General features: G+C 54.8%; 1 pseudogene and 1 gene segment (V, D, J or C); both read left to right on the plus strand.

Moving 5' to 3' along the window:
• LOC120380440 overlaps positions 1 to 21,128 on the plus strand; it is a 62,191-nt gene that overhangs the window by 5,566 nt on the left and 35,497 nt on the right.
• LOC120380445 lies at positions 450 to 1,321 on the plus strand (annotated as a pseudogene).

Below are 21,128 nucleotides of genomic sequence, written 5' to 3' on the forward strand. Positions count from 1 at the left end.
CATAACAATACTGGCTCACGAAGAGAAGGGAATTACCTCACAAGTGGAGAACCAGAGTTGTGGGGTAACTCCCTTCTCTTCCTGTGTCAGTATAACAATACCAGCATCTGGAATTTTCACTCCATGCATCTGAAGAAGTGGGTTTTTTACCCATGAAAGCTTATGCCCAAATAAATCCGTTAGTCTTTAAGGTGCCACCGGACTCCTCCTTATAAGTTGATGACAATCAGGCCCTAAATTCATAACCGGGGAATTGGGCTCATAACCGGCAGCTGATTCTTTCCCCCTTTATACCCCATCTCACTGGGGCTGGGTGCTGCAGAGACCCACAGGAAGGGGTGATCTGGCTCCTCTCTCAGCCCTGGAAGAAGCAATTCATAGCCTGCAGGGAAGGAGTTTGGGTCCCTTATAAGGAGGGGAATATGCAAATAGAGGTGGAGAATTTCCTGTATAAATCTGTGCCTCTCTCTGCCCAGGCTGCACCCGGAGAGACAATCCGCAGCCCCTGGGTCTGTGCATTTATAAGCCAATCCCCCGGGAACTTTCCTCTCCAGCGCCAGGCAAAATGAGACCTTGGATCGCAGCTGTTTTCATTGTAGCAGCGTTGGAAGGTATTTTGTTCCCCCAGCTTAAATGGCAGAGCCCGAAGACTATAACATTATCGCTGTTTTTATATCGATAGTTGTAACATGCCTTTACTTGCAGGTGTCAGATCGCAGGTGCAGCTGGTGGAGTCCGGAGGGGATGTGTAAAAGCCTGGAGACTCTCTCCGCCTCTCCTGCAAAGCCTCCGGCTTCACCTTCAGCAGCTCCTATATGAACTGGGTCCGGCAGGCTCCCGGGAAGGGGCTGGAGTGGGTGGCTCGGATTAGACCCGATGCATCCAAGCAGTGGTACTCCCCGGCTGTTGAAGGCCGATTCACCATCTCCAGGGACAACTCCAACAACCTGCTGTATCTGCAAATGACCGGCCTGAAGCCCGAGGACACCGCCCGCTATTACTGTGCCAGAGACACGCTGAGAGGAAACCTGTGGATGCTCGTACAAAAACCAGAGCTGCGGAACTTCCCGCGGCTGCCGCATGGGGGCAGCAACGACACAAGCAAAACTCTCCTGCCTTGGGCGCAAGAGGGGGAGGGGCCTCAGGACTGGAAACGCTGACCTCGCGGATTAACTCTTTCATGTCCTGACTACGTCCCCCACCCCAGTGCAGAGCAGAGCGCTGCTCGCCTCACGCAAACGGCTCTTCCCATTGGCGTTAATGGGGCGGGATCTCCAGGAAGCGAAGCAACGAGCAATGGGCTCTTCTCCGTATGGCTAAACCTGCCGGGGAACATTTCCCTGACTTGCATCCGAAGAAGTGGGTATTCACCCACGAAAGCTCATGCTGCAAAACGTCTGTTAGTCTATAAGGTGCCACAGGATTCTTTGTTGCATTTCCCTGTGGGCACCGCACAGTTCAGTGCAGCCTGTCACTGCTGGGCAGGGGATCCAGTCCCAACTCTCTGCCAGCGCCAGCGGGTGTCCCAGCTCCACGGGACCCCGTGAACCGACCCCTCCCCACTCACAGCCCCGCTGCTCGTGGGCCGGAGCTGCAGAGCTGAGATTCACCCTGTCTCATGAATATTTATATTTCCATATAGTTAACCCATTTGTTCATTTATAGTTAATCTATTTGTTCATTTCTCTTACCAACAACAAACAAGCAAAACTCGGCCAGGACTCGAGCATCTTCCATCAGCAATTCACGCGAATATAAACAGGCCCTGAAGTCGAGTCTCTGGAATTGTGTGATTTCAGGGAAACTTCTTGTATTAATTATTATTATTATTATTATTATTGTTTCCCTTATCCAAAATACACTCAGGATCCCACCACACTCAGAACGGCCCAGCACACACCCTCGGTAAGGGACAATCTGACTCTCTGTCCCAGATTCCTGAGAGAAATAATAAATCACAACAGAATTTGTGTCTCCTATAACGAGGCGGATCGGCAGACAGGACCACCGCCAATCACTATTTAGATCTGTCCCTCTCTCTGCACGGGCTGCACCCGGAGAGACAACCCGCAGCCTCCCGGGTCTGTGCAGTTACCAGCCAATCCCTTGAGAACTTTCCCCTCCAACCCCAGGGGTGAATAAGAGCCTGCTGTCAGTGTGCAACCCTATAATTCACGGGTTTTGTCACCCACTTCTGTGGCAAGTCCCAATGGGCCTGTGCTGCAGAGACCGCTCAGTTCCTGAAGAAACCCCGCTCAGCTGGTACTGGAAATAGGGCGCGGGGTTGAGATTTTCAAAGGGGCCTCATGGATTAAGGACCGCACCTCACATTTGAGAATCACAGTCCAGAATTTCTGCAGCTGTCCGAGGGCGGAGCTAAAGATCCAGCCCACAATACAGTTCCAGCAATTTAATAGAGTGACCGCGGAGATAAAGGACTGAACCTGCAGCCCTTAATTACAGGGAACTCCCAAAGGTTGGCGCTGAGGGCAGTGGGGTAGCAAGGGCAGGGGGGCTCTGTGTTCTTTGCCGCCCCAAGTACGGCAGTCGGGCGGCCTTCGGTGGCCTTTCTGCCGGTGATTTGCCGATCCGTGTCTTCGGGGAAGCCGTGGGACCGGCAGACCTCCCGCAGGCACTCCGCCAAAGGCAGCCTGACTCTCGCCCTCAGGGCGACTGGCAGAGCGCTCCCCCGCGGCTTGCCACCCCAGGCACCTGCTTGCTGCGCTGGTGCCTGGAGCCGCCCGTGAGTAAGGGTACAGGGAAGAAGCCTGGTAGGACTTATTGGGATCCTGCAGCGAGAAGCAGCAGCCCCACAGGGGAGGTGTCAGGGATCTTTAGGGTCAGAGAGCGCAGGGCTGGTGGCCTTGTCCGGTGGTTGCTCGTTTGGGGTCCTCATTCCCCTTTCGATACATCTCCTCTCGCGCTGATGCGCCCCAGCCCTGGCGCGCAAGAACAGAACACGGAGCACGCAGCAAAACTCTGAAACCCGGGCTTTTCAGAAACAGTATCAGAAACACAGACAGGGATGTCCAGGGATGTTGGGGGCAGGGAGCTGAGGGTTCTCACCTTTCTCTTCTGAGAACCGGACAGCAACACACACCTGTCAGATACCGGTTCTTGCCTGTCATTGTAAATGTGGGGAGGTGAGAGCGCCGAAAGCCTGGCAGAGCGGGGCTCCTTCCAGTCCCCGCGGCAAACCCTGGCAGCAATTAAAGACATTTCCCTGACTGCGAAGAGGAGAGTCGTGTCCGCTCCAGGGGTGTCAAGGCTGGGCCTGTAGACAGAGCATAGGCCACTTAGCTGCTGGGGTAACACCAAAGGGTGAGAGTCTGTTAAACTCTTGAAGAGTTCAAAGCTTTTTCTCTAGGAACGAGTCTTGGGACCCCAGACCAGGATGTGAGATTATAAGAACAGAAGAACCACCAGACTGGGTCAGACCAAGGTCCATCCAGCCCAGTGTCCTGTCTTCCCACACTGGCCAGTGCCAGGTGCCCCAGAGGGAGTGACCAGACCAGCGCACTCATCCAGTGAGTCACTGGGAAGGAGTTTTAGCTGTTATAAGGAGGGGGATATGCAAATAAGGGTGAGAGTTTCCTGTTTAAATCTCTCTCTGCCGAGTCTGCCCGCCGAGACAATCTGCAGCCCACTGGGTCTGTGCAGTTACCAACCGACCCACCAGAGACCTTTCCGCTCCCCTCCCACACCAGGGAAAATGCCTCTTTGGCTCCATTTCGTGGTCGTTGCAGCAGCTTTGGAAGGTATTTTCTCCCCTTGTACGGGTAGGGGAGTCAGCGGGATGGATTGTTGGCAATTCACACTGACATGATTTTAACATGCGTTTATTCCAGGTGTCCGGTCACAAGTCCAGCTGCTGGAGTCCGGCGGGGATGTGAAAAAGCCCGGAGACTCCCTCAGACTGACCTGCACCACCTCGGGGTTCAGCATAGACAGCTACTGGATGAGCTGGGTCCGCCAGGCTCCCGGGCAGGGGCTGCAGTGGGGATCAGCAATTAATGGAGCAACCACCCATTACGGAGATGCCGTGAAAGGGCGATTCACCACCTCTACAGACAGCGCCAAGAAGCTGATCTACCTGCAACTGAGCGGCCTGAAGCCCGAGGACACCGCCCGCTATTACTGTGCGAGAGACACAGTGAGGCGAAGCCGGGCTGAGCTCAGACAAAAACCTCCCGTTGCGGTCAGCAGGGGAAGTCCCAGCTGGTTTGTGACACTGACAGTCCGGGCGCTGGGCTCTCGCGGTTCCCTTCCTTGAAATGGTTAAAATGTTCTCGGCTCTGCAGCCAAGTCCAGTGTCACAGACAGCAGAGATCCCGAGGCCGGCACCTCGGGACTGGGATGGGGGGACTGACACGCTGGGTCCCATAAACTGTTCTACGCCTCACAATACATTCTATAGAGCCCAGAAAATGCCAAACACTCCCCATGTGACCCCCATGTTCTGTGTGCTGGGAAAAACCGGGATAACGAAAAACACGGACCAGGACAGCTATCAACGAGCAGAGGCTACTCCCCCCAAACACGCCTGACCAGTGCCCTAGAGCTGTGTGATGTTTGCTTAGAAGCCTATTAAACAGCTTCCGTTCTTATCTGACTCCCTGCCTGATCCACTGTCTCATCTCCCGTGGCCTCAGGCTGCACCGGTGCCAAAGCGCAGGCGCTGGAGGGAATGACCCCTCCCTTCCAGCCCTGCAGACCTGTGATTCTATGATCGATCCATGGATACTCTACCCCTCCCCCCTCTCTCAGCCTTTGCTCACAGAGCTGGGATCACACACTGCGGGGAGAGGCTCTTATGTTTACAGGTGCCCAGGGAAATTAATAACCCAACGCCCTCTTTAAATCCCGCCACGCCTCTGTCCCTGCATCTCTCCACGTACAGAGACTCCGGCTTCTCCACAGTTTCTCATTGACTCCCCATCCTTGGACACGCTCGTTTCTCCACCTCCAGGAAGACGAGATTCTGTTTCCACTAACTTGCTGTTTTATCAATTTTCCAAGGTAAACTTTTGCCTCCCTAAAGGCCCCAGGATATCACCCGTGTTACCACAGCCTCCAAATTATTACCTCTTTGTTTTTTTTCCCTCGGGTCTTTGAACAGAAACACCAGATAATGGTGAGTAGTTTATACAAAGATAAAACTTCTATAAAGCGCCCCCGCCCTCCCCTCTCACACCCATCACACGCTCACTGCCCCTCGAGGAGTGGTAGAAGAATTCCTGAGATATTTAGTTGGTTTTTTATCATTTCATTGCAGCTCCAGGCCAAACCCTTTACTTAAACCACCATGAAACAGGGAATGTAGGTAGAGGTGAGAATCTATAGCAGGCCAATCCCCCCCCCCGCTATTACAGCTCAACTACTCGCTGCATTTGCCATTGAGCAGCCCCAGATCCGAGCGCACCGCTCTGCATTACTGTGCCAGATATGGACACCAAGGGGATCCAACCTATGATAAATAGACAGAAAGAGATTTCTGCTTGTAACCGTGCTTAGTGGGTCACAACACAACCCAGAATTGGGGGTTATTCTTTGATAAGATCTACCAAACCAGCCATAAAATTAAACTCCTGTTTAACCGCAGGGGCTAACAAGAAAACATAAAGGCAGTTTCCTCAGGCATCTCAGTTCTGATGTCACCACCAAAACCACGAGATTCAGAGATGAGTGGTTCTTTACAACCTGTCTCATCAAATCATAGGTTCTCCTGATCCCAAAGAACCTCCCGGGGTGGGGGGGGGCAGGTTTGTAGAAATTTTGGTGGTGCCCAAAATGCCCAGAGCTCGCCATCCCCAACTCTGCTCACCACCTGCCTAAGGCCCTGCGAGGGAGTGTGGATGGGGGGAGGGGTTCTGGGGGCAGGCCCTGGGCTGGGGCAGGGGATTGGGGTGCAGGGTGCAGGCTTTGGGATGGAGTTTGGGTGCTGTGTGCAGGCTATGGGCTGGAGCAGGGGGGTGGGGGTCCAGGAGGGGATGAGGGATGCAGGCTCTGGAAGGGAGTTTGGGGGCAGGAGAGGTGTGTGGGAAGGGGCAGGGGTGCAGGCTCTGGAAAGGGAGTGGAGGAGTGCAGTGCTTACCTGGGGCTCCTAGGCAGGGCAGCAGAGCCGTCTCTAGCCACTCAGGTGCCCTATGCAGCCTCCCCCCCCCCAGCCTCGTGGGGAGGCTGTGTGGGGCCCCAGGAATCTGCGGGGGCAGGGGGAAGTACCTGCTCCTCCCCGCAGGGTCTGGGCTGCACTCAAGGCCTGTGATGCCCGGGAGGCAGGAGCTATGAGGAGGTCACTTTGGGGGGCCCCACAGGCCAGGCCGGCTCTACTGTTTTCACTGCCCCAAGCAGCTCACCGAATTGCCGCCGTGAATGGCAGGGACAGTCCATGTGTGCCGTGAGGGTAGCACGCGCGTTTCTGCAGTGGCAGCAATTTGGTGACTGCTTCTGTCTTCAGCAAGAATACAGAAGCTGCGCTGCTGTGGACAGGTGAACATAGAAGCTGCCGCCGAATTGCCACCGCCGGGGAAATGCGCGTGCCGCCCTAAAGGCACAGGGACTGCCCCCGCCGACAATTCGGCGTGCTGCTTGGGGGCAAAAACACATGGACTGCCGTCCCTTGCAGATTGCCACCCCAAGCACCTGCTTGGGATGCTGTTGCCTGGAGCCGGTCCTGCCCACAGGCCTCCAGTGGCTTGGGGCTTTGGCGAACGTGACTGGGCAACAAAATTCAACGTTAATCAATGCAAAGTAATACCCATTGGAAAACATAATCTCAACTATATATATAAAACGATGGGGTCTAAATTAGCTGTTAACAGTCAAGAAAGTTATGTTGGAGTCATTGTGGATGGTTCTCTGAAAATATCCAGTCAATGTGCAGTGACAGTCAGAGAAGCAAACCCAATGTTGGGAATCATTACGAAAGGGACAGATAATTGCCAAATTGCCCCAAATGTCATGGTACCCTAGGCATCTGCGTGCTGCATACGTGGCAGAACCAGCTCCAGCAACCAGCCCTATCCCCGGCTCCCCCCCCACTCCCCATGGGCTGCACCCAGTGCGAGGAGCAAAGCCATCCCTAGGGGTGTGTAGGATCCCAGACACCTCCCACTGCCCCACCACTTAGCCTTCTGCCCTGCTCCACCCCTACCCCACCCCCATTCCACCTCTATCCCCAGCAACCCCGCACTCACCGGCAGCAGTGGAAAGCGGAGCAGCCCAGACCCAGCCCACTCTGCTCCGCCAGCTCCCAGCCACGGCACTCTGCTTCCCGCCACCAGTGAGTGTGGAGTGGGACCCCTCCCCCCAAAACCCCTCCTCCTGAACGACACGGCTGGGGCTGGGCCCTCCCACCAATGCCCCAAGCCACTGTAGGCCTGAGACACTGCCGCGTATTACTGCACAAGAGACACAGTGAGGGGAAGCGAGTTTGAGCTCAGACACAAACCTCCCCCTGCAGAGACCGGGGAAGGCAGCAGCTCTGCTCCCCAGCACTGAGAACATGCACGAAGTATCTCCCCTCAGGGACACCGCACAGAGCTGTGCCAGGAGACAGAGGCTCTGCTGACCCCACTCCCCCGGGGAGCACAGGGAGCGGATGCCCAGGGTCTATTTCACAGAGCAGGAGGAAAGAACAGGTGCATCCGCCCTCGCTCCGTGGATGCCCCCAGTGCCCACCAGAGCTTTCGGATCAGATACTCCGCCATTTACGGATCCCTCCTTCCCCAGTGAAGTCAATGGAGACGCTGAGCCCTTAGCGAAGAGCAGTTGGAATGCGGAGCCCTGAGGGAGGATTATGGACTGGAAGGCGGGGGGTTGGGGGTCAGTGATCATCTTTCGCTTTTGTACTGAGGCTGATAATTCTCTGTGATTGAACTTCACCCCTTTTTAGAGGAGCCAGCAGAAGCTCCTCTCCAGCTCCCGAGCCCTACCTAAGCCTCCTGTAGGATTTATCCACTGGCGGAGCCTTCTGCTGCCCGTCTGCACAGGGATGGTCTTTATCCCATCTCCAGAGCTCTGACCCTTCTCCTCAGACCAAGCCACAGTGACTCCAAAACTATTTCCAGCAATGTAGCCAAAACACCAGAAATATTCCAAAGCACCTTTGCAAAGTCTGTTTCCGCACTCAGTGACCGGGTTACCCTGAGAACGGAATGGTTCTAGAATGTAACTCGCTCCTCACTGATTACACTGACACCAAAATTAAAGAGGGCGGGGGGAAGAGAGGCAGAAATCCAAAGCCCGGTGTTTCCGAAGGAATGAACAGAAACAGGTGATCATCAAGTCATCCATCCCCCATCTCCCACTCTCACTTCTGGAAAAACAGAGACTAGGGACACCATCTCTTCCCACCCTGGGTAATAGCCATTGATGGACCTATCCTCCATTAATTTATCTAGAGTTTTTGGACCCTATGATATTCTTGGCCTTCACAACATCTTCTAGGAAAGGTAGAATATTTCTACCAGACTCCTGCTGTTACCACTACAGACTTCTTCCCTTGCAGACGCACTGCTGACCAACTGCAGCAGAGTGGGGTTCCCCAAGGAGGTCCTTACACACCGGAGGTCTAACTTCATGTCAACCCTGCTCCAGTGATTGTGGGAGAAGTGTGGGGTCCAACACACCTGGGCCTCAGCCTACCACCCTCAGTCCAGTGGGCTGGTGGAGAGATTCAATGGGACCCTAAAGAGGATGCTGAAAACCTTTATGAACCAGCATCCACAGGACTGGGACAAGTATTTACCCCACCTGCTGTTTGCATATAGGGAAGTGCCCCAGGAATCCACAGGGTTCTCCCCGTTCGAGTTGCTGTACGGGAGGAAGGTGAGGGGACCCCTGGACTTGATGTGGGCCAAGTGGGAGGGGAAGGCCTCTCCCGACGGGGGATCAGTGGTGGAGTATGTCCTGGCTTTCCAGGAAAAGCTCGTGGAGCTCATGGGCTTGGCCAGGAGAAACCTAGCAAGGGCCCAGAGGAAGCAGAAGGTCTGGTACGACCGCTCAGCACAGGCCCACTCCTGTGCTACCGGGGACCAGGTGATGCTCCTCATCCCTGTGAGGAAGAACAAGCTGCAAGCTGCCTGGGATGGCCCCTTCAAGGTCATCAGACAGGTAAACGAGGTGAACTATGTGGTGGAACTATCCAACCGGGCACACAGCCACCGGGTGTATCATGTCAACATGATGAAACCGTACTGGGACAGGGAAAAGTTGGTGCTGGCTGTGTGTTGGCAGTTGGAGGAGAAGGGAGAGGATTCCCTGGTGGGACTCCTCCCTGAGGCTGGGGCTAACCTCCCGCTGAAATCAGTTCCCCTCTCTGACCAGCTAACCCGTGCCCAGCAGGCAGAGATCAGAGAGGTGCTGCATTCATACCAGCAGCTGTTCTCCAGCAGGCCTGGGCTCACTAACCTGGCTGTCCACCGGGTGGAGACGGGAACCAACCCTTCCATCAGGTGTTCCCCATTCAGGGTCACTGGGAAAACAGCCCAGGACCTGGAGAGAGAGGGCTTTAGGGGTGATCTAGCCATCCGCCAGCCCCTGGGCCTCGCCGGTGGTGCTGGTCCCCAAGAAGGACGGGTCGATCCGGTTCTGTGTGGACTATCGGAAGCTCAATGCCATCACTGTGTCCGATGCCTACCCCATGCCTAGGACCGATGAGATCCTAGACAAGTTGGGGGGCACCCGGTACCTCACTACCATGGATCTTGCCAAAGGCTACTGGCAGGTGCCTTTGGACCCGGAGGCCAGGGTGAAGTCTGCCTTCACCACCCAAATAGGGCTCTTCGAGTTCCTGGTCCTGCCTTTTGGTCTCAAGGGAGCACCTGCCACCTTCCAGCGCCTGGTGGATCAGTTGCTAAGGGGGATGGAGGACTTTGCTCTGGCATATATTGACGACATCTGTGTCTTTAGCCAGACCTGGGAGGAACATGTGTCCCAGGTGAAGAGGGTGCTGGGTCACCTCCAAGATCCAGGACTGACCATAAAAGCTGGAAAGTGCAAGGTGGGGATGACCGAGGGGTCATACCTGGGCCACAAGGTGGGGGGCGGCCACCTGAAGCCGGAGCCGGAGCCGGCCAAGGTGGAGGCGATCCAGGACTGGCCGCTCCCCAGACTAAGAAGCAGGTCCAGGCTTTCATTGGGATGGCCGGGTACTACCAGAGGTTTGTGCCCCACTTTAGCTCCCTGGCGGCTCCCCGCATGGAGCTGTGTAGGAAGGGGAAGCCGGACAAGGTGGTCTGGACCGAGCAGGGCCAGAGGGCTCTCTGTGCGCTGAAGGGGGCACTTATCCAAGGCCTGGTGCTGGTAAACCCGGATTTTAGCAAACCCTTCCTGGTGTTCACCGACGCCTCGGACACAGGGCTGGGGGCAGTACTAATTCAAACTGACACTAAGGGGGAAAGACACCCCATTGTGTACCTGAGCAAGAAGCTGCTGCCCCAGGAGCAGCAGTATGTGGCCATAGAGAAGGGAGGCCTGGCCATGGTGTGGGCCCTCAAAAAACTGCAGCCGTATCTATTTGGGAAGCGCTTCACCGTGTGCACTGACCACTCACCCCTGACGTGGCTACATCAAATGAAAGGGTCTAATGCCAAGCTGCTGAGATGGAGCCTGCTCCTCCAGGGGTACGACACGGAGGTGGTTCATGTGAGGGGGAGGCCAATGTTATAGCTGATGCTTTATCACGGGGCGGGGGCCCTGAACATCTCCAGGTCACTGGCTAAGTGACCCTGCTCCGTTCAGCCATGAAGGGGGGAGAGATGTGATGAAGTGGGGGTTTTTCTTGGGGTTTTCTGTGTTTTCCCGTGGGTTGCATGCACAGGGGGTGGGACTCAATGTCCCTGGGTGTTACTGGTTTAACGAGGGGAGGGAAAAGGGAGTTTGTTGTTACAGAGGACTGGAGAGGGACTCGAGACCCCATCCGAGGGCCTGGAGGATGGCGACCCCATTGACTGGTGACCTGGTGACCCAGAGACCCAGCTCAGGAGACACAGCCGGTTCTGGCCAGTGGGAGGACAATGGGCTGCAGAGAGAGGACCCCGGTGACCTGACCAGCCGGTTCTAGCCAGAGGAGAGCTGAGAGGAGAGGAGACCCAGGCCTGCCTGTTTATGACCCTGTTTAGCTGGAGAGAAGACAATGGACAGAGGCGGGACTTGGGGCCAGGGATATCAGAGGCCCAGCTGGGAAGCAGGGGGGCTCGGGGCTGGCGAGGGGAAGCAGACAGAGCCCACCTGGCTGAGGGGGACTGGGATGTGCTGTTATTGTGAGATGCCAGGCTGAGGCCCTGAGAGTTTCCTGTGCTGTGTTCAATCTCAATAAACCCTCCTGTTTTATGCTGGCTGAGAGTCGCTCCGGGCTAAAGAACAGGGTTGCATCAACCCCTTTCGGGGGTGAGGAGGCCCAGGGGGTCCACAGCGTGTGGACTCCCTCAGGGGTCCCACGGCAGAGGCAGACGTGCTACGGCTCAGAGAGGTGCAGCTCCAGGAGGTGGAGGGGCCTGATCCCAAGAGAGAGTGGCACCCCCCACGGACCGCACAGGGCCAAGAGTGGGCACGATCTGTGAGTCCATGACACCTTCCGCTCCGGGACCCGCCTCCAAAGTGCCCTGAAGACCCGTGGTGGGGGGGCCCCACCGCTGAATTGCCACCGAAGACCCGGCACTTCCGCAGTAGGTTCTGGAGTGGAAAGACCTCCCCCCCGCCAAATTGCCACCAAAGACCCGGAGCAGAAGAAGCGCCAGGGGCCTGGGCCCTGCGAGAGTTTTCCGGGGCCCCTGGAGCAAGTGAAGGACACCGCTCCAGGGCCCCCAAAAAACTCTTGTGGGGGCCCCTGCGGGGCCTGGGGTCTGGGGCAAATTGCCTCACTTGCCCTCCCACCGTCCTGCATTAGATCCACCATACAGCGCAGCATGTCAGTTTGCTCCCCATAGCATCCTGCCTGCTCTCATTGCATGCATCCCTCCTCTCTTTGTGTTCCTGTAATGCTTTACGGGACTCTGCAATTGTTTGCTTCCACGCATTCAGCTGGCCCATATCAGTGCAGGAAGCTAATGAGGAGCTGATGGATAATGGTAAGATGACAAATGGGAATCAGGGCCGGCTCTAGGCACCAGCCCTCCAAGCATGTGCTTGGGGCGGCACTTTCTAAGGGGCGGCACTTCGCCCCCTCCTTTTTTTATTTTTATGTTTTTGCTTGGAGCCTCATTGCCGGGAGCCGGCCCTGGCGCAGCCACTCGCCCGAGCCGGGATCCGCGCCCACTGCCCAGCCCGGCGGGCGCCCTGCAGAGCCCACTAGGAAACGCGGCGCCGCTGGGAGTGACAGCGGCAGCAGGAACCCTCCTCCCTCCGTCCCCGGCTCCTCACACATTCCGGGAGCTCCTCTCACCGCCGCCGCAGCCCGGGCTTGGCTCCCCCTCCGTCCCCGGCTCCTCACACGCTCTGGGAGCTCCTCACACAGCCGAACCTGGGCTGCGGCGGCGGCGAGAGGGGCTCCCAGAGTCAGGGCTGCCCTAGCGGGGGGGCAAGTGGGGCAATTTTCCCCAGGACCCGGGCCCCGCAGGGTATGTTGGAGGCTCCCCCAGCCTCCGGTGTCTCCGCTGGTAAGGGGGCGGGGCTGCGAGCTGCAGCCGAGCGGCGGGAACTCAGGCCCTGCTGGAAACACCATGCCACTGCAGCGCTGTTGGGGAGAGGGGGTAAGTGGCATGGTAAGGGGCCAGGCCGGAGCCAGGTACCCCCCGACCCCATTACCCCCCAGCCCTGACCCCCAGCTCCAAGCCCAGCCCCTCTGACCTGGGCACCCCCCCGACCCCATCCCCCACAGCCCCAACCCCAAGCTCTGAGCTCAGCCCCTCTGAGCTGGGCACGCCTGACCCCATCCCCAGCCCTAACCCCAAGCTCTGAGCTCAGCCCCTCTGAGGTGGGCCCCCCCCCAAACACATCCTCCCCCCCCAGCCCTGACCCCCTGCTCCTAGCCCAGCCCCTCTGACCTGGGCATCCCCGGCCCCATCCCCCACAGCCCCAACCCCCAGCTCCGAGCCCAGCCCCTCTGAGCCAGACAACCTCCGACCCCATCCCCCACAGTCCTGAGGCCAGCCCCTCTGAGCCGGGCACCCCCCAGAGCCCAGCTCCCCGCCCAGACCTGGGCAACAGCAGCACCACCCCCAGGCGACAGCCCATTGGCACCAACCATCACCATCACCCAGCAACAGCCCATTGTGTAATTGCAAATGTAGACAGACCAGTAAAGCAGTTCATGTATTTCGTGTATTTTCAAATTATTACAAATTAATTGTTGAATGTATTTCACTAGCTATTTTTTACATTTCCAAATACATGTTACTATAGTATTGCAACTTTTTTTTATGGAAGGGGCCCCCAAAATTGCTTTGCCCCAGGACCCCTGAATCCTCTGGGTGGCCCTGCCCAGTGTGTGTGAGGAGCTGGGGAGGGAGGGAAATGGGTCCCCAGGAGCCGAGCCCCAGCTGCGGTGGCGGTGAGAGGGGCTCCTGGAGTGTGTGAGGAGGTGAGCGGCTGGTTGGGCTCGTCGGTGCTGAGCCGGTATCCCCACAGCCGGAGATCCTCGCCTTCCCTCCCGCCGGAGCTGGGCCAGGGCACCGTGAGGCTGAAGAGCAGCAGGTCCGGGGGACTCTCCAGGTCCTCGGCCGCCAGCATGTCGGGGGTGAGGGCGGTGAGCACGAACTGATCCACCTTGGCCACCAGCAGTGCTGCGAAGCCCAGGGAGGGGGCCGTGTTCTTCGCGCCGCCCCATAGCTGCACCACCACCTGGAAGTACTCCCGCTCCGTGCTGCCCAGCAGCTCCACCCGCATGGGGAAAGAGTCGCAGCTGGGCCAGGGCTCGGCTGCAGTGTGCTGGTAGCGGATCCCATGTTTTGGGGGGAGCCCAGTGCTGGGGCAGCAGGGGTGTGAGTGGGGGCACTGGTGGGCAGGAGGGGGAGCTCATGTCAGGGGGGTGGGGGGAAGCCAAAAAAATTTTTGCTTGGGGTGGCAAAAAACCTAGAGCCGGCCCTGGTGGGAATGAGGATATGGAGGTAAATATTACCACATCCGAGGTAGAAGCCAAACTCAAACAGAAAATTGGAGGGCCCAGATAATCTTCATCCAAGAATCTTAAAGGAACTGGCACATGAAATTGCAAGCCCATTAGCAAGAATTTTTAATGAATCAGTAAACTCAGGGATTGTACCGTACGACTGGAGAATTACTAACATAGTTCCTATTTTTAAGAAAGGGAAAAAAAGTGATCCAAGTAACTATAGGCCTGTTTATGCAAGGTCTTGGAAAAAAATTTGAAGGAGAAAGTAGTTAAGGATATTGAGATCATTGGTAATTGGAACAAAATACAACATGGTTTTACAAAAGGTAGATTGGGGGCAAACCAACCTGATCTCCTTCTTTGAGAAGGTAACAGATTTTTTAGACAAAGGAAACGCAGTGGATCTAATTTACCTCGATTTCAGTAAGGCATTTGATACGGTTCCACATGGGGAATTATTAGTGAAATTGGAAAAGATGGGGGATCAATATGAAAATTGAAAGGTGGATAAGGAACTGGTTAAAAGGGAGACTACAACGGGTCGTACTGAAAGGTGAACTGTCAGGCTGGAAGGAGGTTACTTGTGGAGTTCCTCAAAGATCGGTTTTGGGACCAATCTTGTTTAATCTTTTTATTACTGACCTTGGCACAAGAAGTGGGAATGTGCTAATAAAGTTTGCGGATGACACAAAACTGGGAGGTATTGCTAACACAGAGAAGGACCGGGATATCCTACAGGAAGATCTGGATGACCTTGTAAACTGGAGTAATAGTAATAGGATGAAATTTAATAGTGAAAAGTGCAAGGTCATGCATTTAGGGATTAATAACAAGAATTTTGGTTATAAATTGGGGACACATCAGTTGGAAGTAACAGAGGAGGAGAAGGACCTCGGAGTATTGGTTGATCACAGGATGACTATGAGCCGCCAATGTGATATGGCTGTTAAAAAAGCTAATGCGGTTTTAGGATGCATCAGGCAAGGTATTTCCAACAAAGATAAGGAGGTGTCTGTTAGTACGTTATACAAGGCACTGGTGAGACCTCATCGAGAATACTGTGTGCAGTTCTGGTCTCCCATGTTTAAGGAGGATGAATTCAAACTGGAACAGGTACAGAGAAGGGCTACTAGGATGATCTGAGGAATGGAAAACTTGTCTTATGAAAGGAGACTCAAAGAGCTTGGCTTGTTTAGCCTAACCAAAAGAAGGCTGAGGGGGGATATGATTGCTCTTTATAAATATATCAGAAGGATAAATATCAGGGAGGGAGAGGAATTATTTAAGCTTAATACCAATGTGGACACAAGAACACATGGATATAAACTGGACACTAGGAAGTTTAGACTTGAAATTAGATGAAGGTTAGATTTCTAACCATTAGAGGAGTGAAGTTCTGGAACAGTCTTCCAAGGGGAGTAGTGGGGGCAAAAGACATATCTGGCTTCAAGACTAAGCTTGATAAGTTTATGCAGGGGATGGTATGATGGGATAGCCTAATTTTGGCAATTAATTTGGTAATTGATCATTGATTATTAGCTGGTAAATATGCCCAGTGGTCTGTGATGGGATGTTAGATGGGGTGGGATTTGAGTTACTACAGAGAATTCTTTCCTGGGTGCTGGCTGGTGAGTCTTGCCCACATGCTCAGGGTTTAACTGATCGCCATATTTGGGGTCGGGAAGGAATTTTACCCCAGGGCAGATTGGCAGAGGCTCTGGAGGTTTTTCACCTTCCTCTGAAGCATGGGGCATGGGTCACTTGCTGGAGGATTCTCTGCACCTTGAGGTCGTCAAACCATGACTTGAGGACTTCAGTAACTCAGACATAGGTTAGGGGTTTGTTACAGGAGTGGGTGGGTGAGATTCTGTGGCCGGCATTGTGCAGAAGGTCAGACTAGATTATCATAATGGTCCCTTCTGACCTTAAAGTCTATGAGTCTATGAGACTGCATGAGCTCGGCGAACATGTCATCCCAAATTCATTTTTTTTCCACCTTTTAATCTGGACCAGACTTTGTGATGGAGTAGACAGGGGCCTCGTTGAAACATTTGCACCTGTGGGAGGAGAAAAAGGGAGGGTAGTATTTTAAAAGATACATTTCAGAGAACAAAGAGGACACTCCTTCTCAGTGAAACAGGCAATTCATAGTACACAGCACTATGTTCTTTGTGTAAAAGTTAGCATTTTGCCTCTTATACTGAAGTGCCTGCCACTTTGGTGTGAGTAAGCCATCACACACGGCCAGGCAATAGAATTCAGCTTGTAGGCAGCCTACGGGCACGCGGGGTTCTGCTTCTTCTGCATTCATTTCAATGCTTTCAAACTGCTGGGCTCCCTTTCCCATAGCAAGCAATGCCTGGTGGGGTTGCCATATAAAAGGAGGGCCTGTGGGCTCTCTGGGATGATCACTTTACACAACACTCTCCCCCACCACACACACATACACAATGCGTGACTCCGATGAGGCTCTGAGCAGGGATGAGTCCTTTAAACTAAATGCAAATAGCCCAGCGCCGCTGGGTTTTCCCCCTACCCAGGACCGGCTCTAGGCACCAGCAAAACAAGCAGGTGCTTGGGGCGGCACATTTCCAGAGGCGGCATTCTGGTTGCCTTCTTCAAGAAGTCCAACATCAAGCCCCAGCTCTCCTCAGGCAACCAAGTGCCCAGAAACTGCAGCGGCCCAATGGGCTAATGCAACAAAGTCTGCCTGACCCCGGAGTCTGCCAAGAGTGACTTCATGTTCCTAAAGCCTGAGTCCCCTGAGGAACAACCACCGAGAACTCACCAGGGCCGGGAAGGAAGCCCTAAGTGGCCAGTAACACCATCAGTGCCACCAGCCAGGTAACCCTGCGCTGCAGTACAGCCGGTGGGGCTCAGGGAGACACACCGGGAGAGAGTGCAATGAACCCCCCCCCAAGGGTTAGCCCGGCTTTCCCCATCTTCTTTCCTGCCCCTGCCTCCTTGGAAACGAATCTGAGCCAGGAGAAATCCTTTCATTCAGGCACAACTTTTTAAAGATAATGGCCCGACCCTTTGATCAAGTGGCAGTGTCGGAATTAGCACCCGTCACACAGCGGGCAATTCTCCCGTGCGCTCCTTACCCATGTCAGTTAATGATTTGGGGAACGTCGGGCTCATTTTAAATGAGCGAAAGAGCAGAGCGCTCAGAAGCAGCAGCCCAGCTCCTAGTAAGACTGACATACGGAGCGTGCCCAGGAAAGCCAGGGGCTGTCTCAGGAGATAACTGTCCTCTTTGGAGGGCTCTCGCTCAGCCTCCGATCGTGGCTGTTGTTTTGTTTTGTTTGACTGGGTGCATGCGGTACTGATGCAGCATTGGGCAATGACTGCACCGGAATCTGCTTGAGCCCAATGCTGCATCAGTACTGCAGCCAGTCAAACAAAACAAAACAACAACATTGCAATGTGCAAACATGTGTAAAAGCCAAAAAAGGGGGGAGACAATTTTTTGCTTGGGGCGGCAAAAAAGCCTAGAGCCGGCCCTGCCCCTACCCCAGCCCCCACCATGTGGCTCCAATCAGGCTCTCACTCACCAGAAGTACCTTCTCCAGGGTCATGGAACAGGAGCCCGCCTTGGGAGTGAGGGGAGTCTATTGGCTCCAGCGTTAAGAATAGTTCCTGGTGTGGGGGGTGGGGGGATGGACAGATTCCCCACTTGCCGCCTGTGCACTGTCCTCCTCCTCTTCATCCTCCAATGTCTCTTCCTCCTCACTCCATGTAACTCCCCCCTTGCACATGTCCACGGACAGTGGTGGGGTAGTGGTGGCATCACCCGCCATAATTGCATGCAGCTCACGGTAGAAGCAGAATGTATGGGGCTGTGACCCAGAGTGCCCATTTGCCTCCCTGGCTTTTTGGTACACTTGCGTGAGCTCCTTGATTTTTGTATGACACTGCTCTGTGTCCCTGGAGTAGCCTCTTTCCGTCATGGCCCTGGAGACTTTAGCATACATATTTGCGTTCCTTTTTTTGGAACATAGTTCTGCCATAACAGCTTCATCTCCCCAACATGCGATGAGATCCAGTACCTCCCATTTGGACCATACTAGAGCTCGTCTGTGAATCCGGGAATGCGTGATCTCCTGTGATGGTGGACTGTGCTGATGGTGACCAAACAGGAAATTAAATTCAAAAGTTCCTGGGGCTTTTCCTGCTCACCTGGTTAGTGCATCGGAGTTGAGAGTGTTATCCAGAGCGGTCACAAGGGAGCACTCTGGGATAGCTCCCGGAGGCCAATGATGTTGAATTGCATCCACAATACCTTTAACCTGGAATTGCAATCTTGATTTAAGTGCTACTCCGCCTGACGAGGTGGAGTACAAAAATTGGATTAAAGAGCCCTATAAAATCGAAAAAAACCGGGTGGTCATGTGGATGGAATCATTTTTTTTTCGAATAAACTTGGCTAATTCCGAAATAACCGACTAGTGTAGACCAGGCCTGAGTAGGCCTTGTGTTCCATTCCCTGATTCCTGCGACACTGTCCCTGGTTTGAGGTGCAGAGTGGCTGGTGTTTAATAAATGTATTTTTAACCGCTGTCACCCCAGCTCCCCCGCTTTAGTGCAGAGCCTCCCGGCAAGCTGAGGGTTGCTCTGTCCCGCGCTAACCCCAGGGCGCCATTACGCTCTATCCTTGCGCAGTTTGACCCGCTCAGGCTGCGATATGCGAAGCTAGGAGCCACTTCCAGACCCAGCTACTCACCGTGACTCTGCGGGCACCCAACTCGCAGATCCGGCTGAGTCCCTGCCTCCCAGCTCTTCCCAACCAACTACTCCCCTCGCCCTGCTGCTGCCAGGGGGTCTCTAGCCCAGATCGACCCCTCCTTGTCGAACTGTCTTCTGCCTGCAGTTTGTACCTGGTCTCCCACAGGGGCCAGGTCGCAGGTTGTTCTGACCCAGCCGGGTCCCGATGGGCCGCAGCCCGGAGACTCCATCCTGCTGAAATGCGCCGGGACCGGGTTTAATCCCAAGGAACCCGGGAAGGGGTTTGGGGTTGCTGCTGAGCTACCACAAACCTTCAGTCGCAGCCTGTTCCTCCCCCTCACCCTCCAGGAGCGATTCACACCCTCCAAGGACAGCCCCAGCTTCTAACGACACATGGCCGGGGAGCGACCAGAGGCACCGCCCTGTATTACCGTGTGAGGACAGAGGCACAGCGGTGAGCCATAAACCCAAGCCATAAACCCAGCCCTTCTCCCATTCACGCGTGGGGGCAGCAGTGACACACACACGGGGCAGGGTGAAAACACATCTGACACCAGCTCCGAACTCCACAGTTCCAGGGAAACTTCCCCCGTAGATGTACAAAGCCCCGAGCTGCAGCACAATCCTGCTTTTCTCACACACACCACTGGTCTCACTGCGATGAATGGGGACACGGGAGGCAGCGAAAACATTGGCGTTTGGCCCCGAGCCACGTGTCTGAACCCGCCAGGGAACATTTCCCTCTGGCCCCTGCACATTTCAGTGGAACTGGTCACTGGACGGGGAGTTCAGTGCCAGTGTCCGCGGGTGTCGCAGCCCAATGGAGCCCTGTGAACCGACCTCTTCTCACTCGCTGACCCCACAGGCCACCTGTCACACAGCCCCACTGCGCGTGGGCAAGGGATTCCAAAGCTGAGATTCACTGCATCGAATTAATAGTTTTACTCCTTTATGAGCCAGCTCCATTTCGTTCTTTCTTTTAGAACAAACAATTTCCTCATTGTGTGGCAACCTCCTACCGGGATCTCTCAGTCTCCTACCACCGAGCAAAGTGATTGAAATCGGGCCCTAAGCTTCAGTCAGGGAATCGAGCCCTTTCCAGGCATCTGTTTGTTTTTTCCTCGTCTAAAGTGTACTGAGCATCCCAGTGCGCTGTGCCTGGCGCTGCACACACGCACAGTCTGCGATAATCTGACTGCCTCCCTCTGAGCACTACTGCAAGGAACAAATCACAACAGTTTGTGTCTCTTATAAGGAGCGCAATATGCAAACGAGAATGAGTTTCTTGTTTAAATCTGAGCCTCTCTCTGCCCAGGCTGCACCCGGAGACACAATCCGCAGCCCCCGGGTCTGTGCAGTGACCAGCCAGTCCCCTGAGAACTTTCCCCTCCAGCACCAGGGACAATGAGGCTTTGGCTCCATTTAGTTCTCCTTGTAGCAGCTCTGGAAGGTATTTTCTAACCTAAATGCACTGGAGAGGCAGACAAATAGTATGTTTGATATTTTGATACTAATATTTCTATCGTCTCTTTATTCCCAGGTGCCCGGTCCCAGGTCCAGCTGGTGGAGTCCGGAGGGGATGTGAAAAAACCCGGAGACTCTCTCCGCCTTTCCTGCAAAGCCTCCGGGTTCACCTTCAGCGGCTACACTTTGTACTGGGTCCGACAGGCCCCCGGGAAGGGACTCGAGTGGGTGTCACGTATTTACGATGACGGGAGTGCTGTGTACTACGCCGACCCAGTGAAAGGGCGATTCACCATCTCCAGGGATAATCCCAAGAGTGAGCTGTATCTGCAAATGAGCAATTTGAAGCCTGAGGACACCGGCCGCTATTACTGTGCGAGAGACACACAGTGAAAAGAAACTACGAGTGGCTAATACAAAAACCCAATCTGCAGAATCCCCCTTCTCCCATACTATAGTAACCATGGAGCTACCAGGGGTCTCTGAAGGCGCTCAGGTGGAAGCAGAGCCCCGTTGGCGGTGGGTCAGGGGCAGGCGATCAGAGAGCGTAGGGCGGGGCACTGCCCGGTCTCTGCTGGTCTCCTCTCGGGCCGAGAACCCGTAACCGGCGAGTGATGGGGGGATAGTCTACACACAGTAAGTTTTAAACCCAGACTTTCAAAACAACGTAACAAATATCTAGGGCAAGGGTGGCAGTCGTGTCCAGTAGGGGGGAGGGGAAGTAGACCGAGCCTGCGCTATTCACGGCTTTAGAAAGAAGTAGCGGGGGCAGATCCGTAGGGTGAGGATTCCTTAAACCCTGCCCGGACTAAAATCCCTTTTAATTCTTATTTTTCCAATAAAAAATCTTGATCCTTCTCTCTGATCTACTCCCCGCCCCCCGAAC

This window comes from Mauremys reevesii, linkage group 13 (genome assembly GCF_016161935.1).
Source record: "Mauremys reevesii isolate NIE-2019 linkage group 13, ASM1616193v1, whole genome shotgun sequence".
NCBI classification, from domain to species: Eukaryota; Metazoa; Chordata; order Testudines; family Geoemydidae; genus Mauremys; species Mauremys reevesii.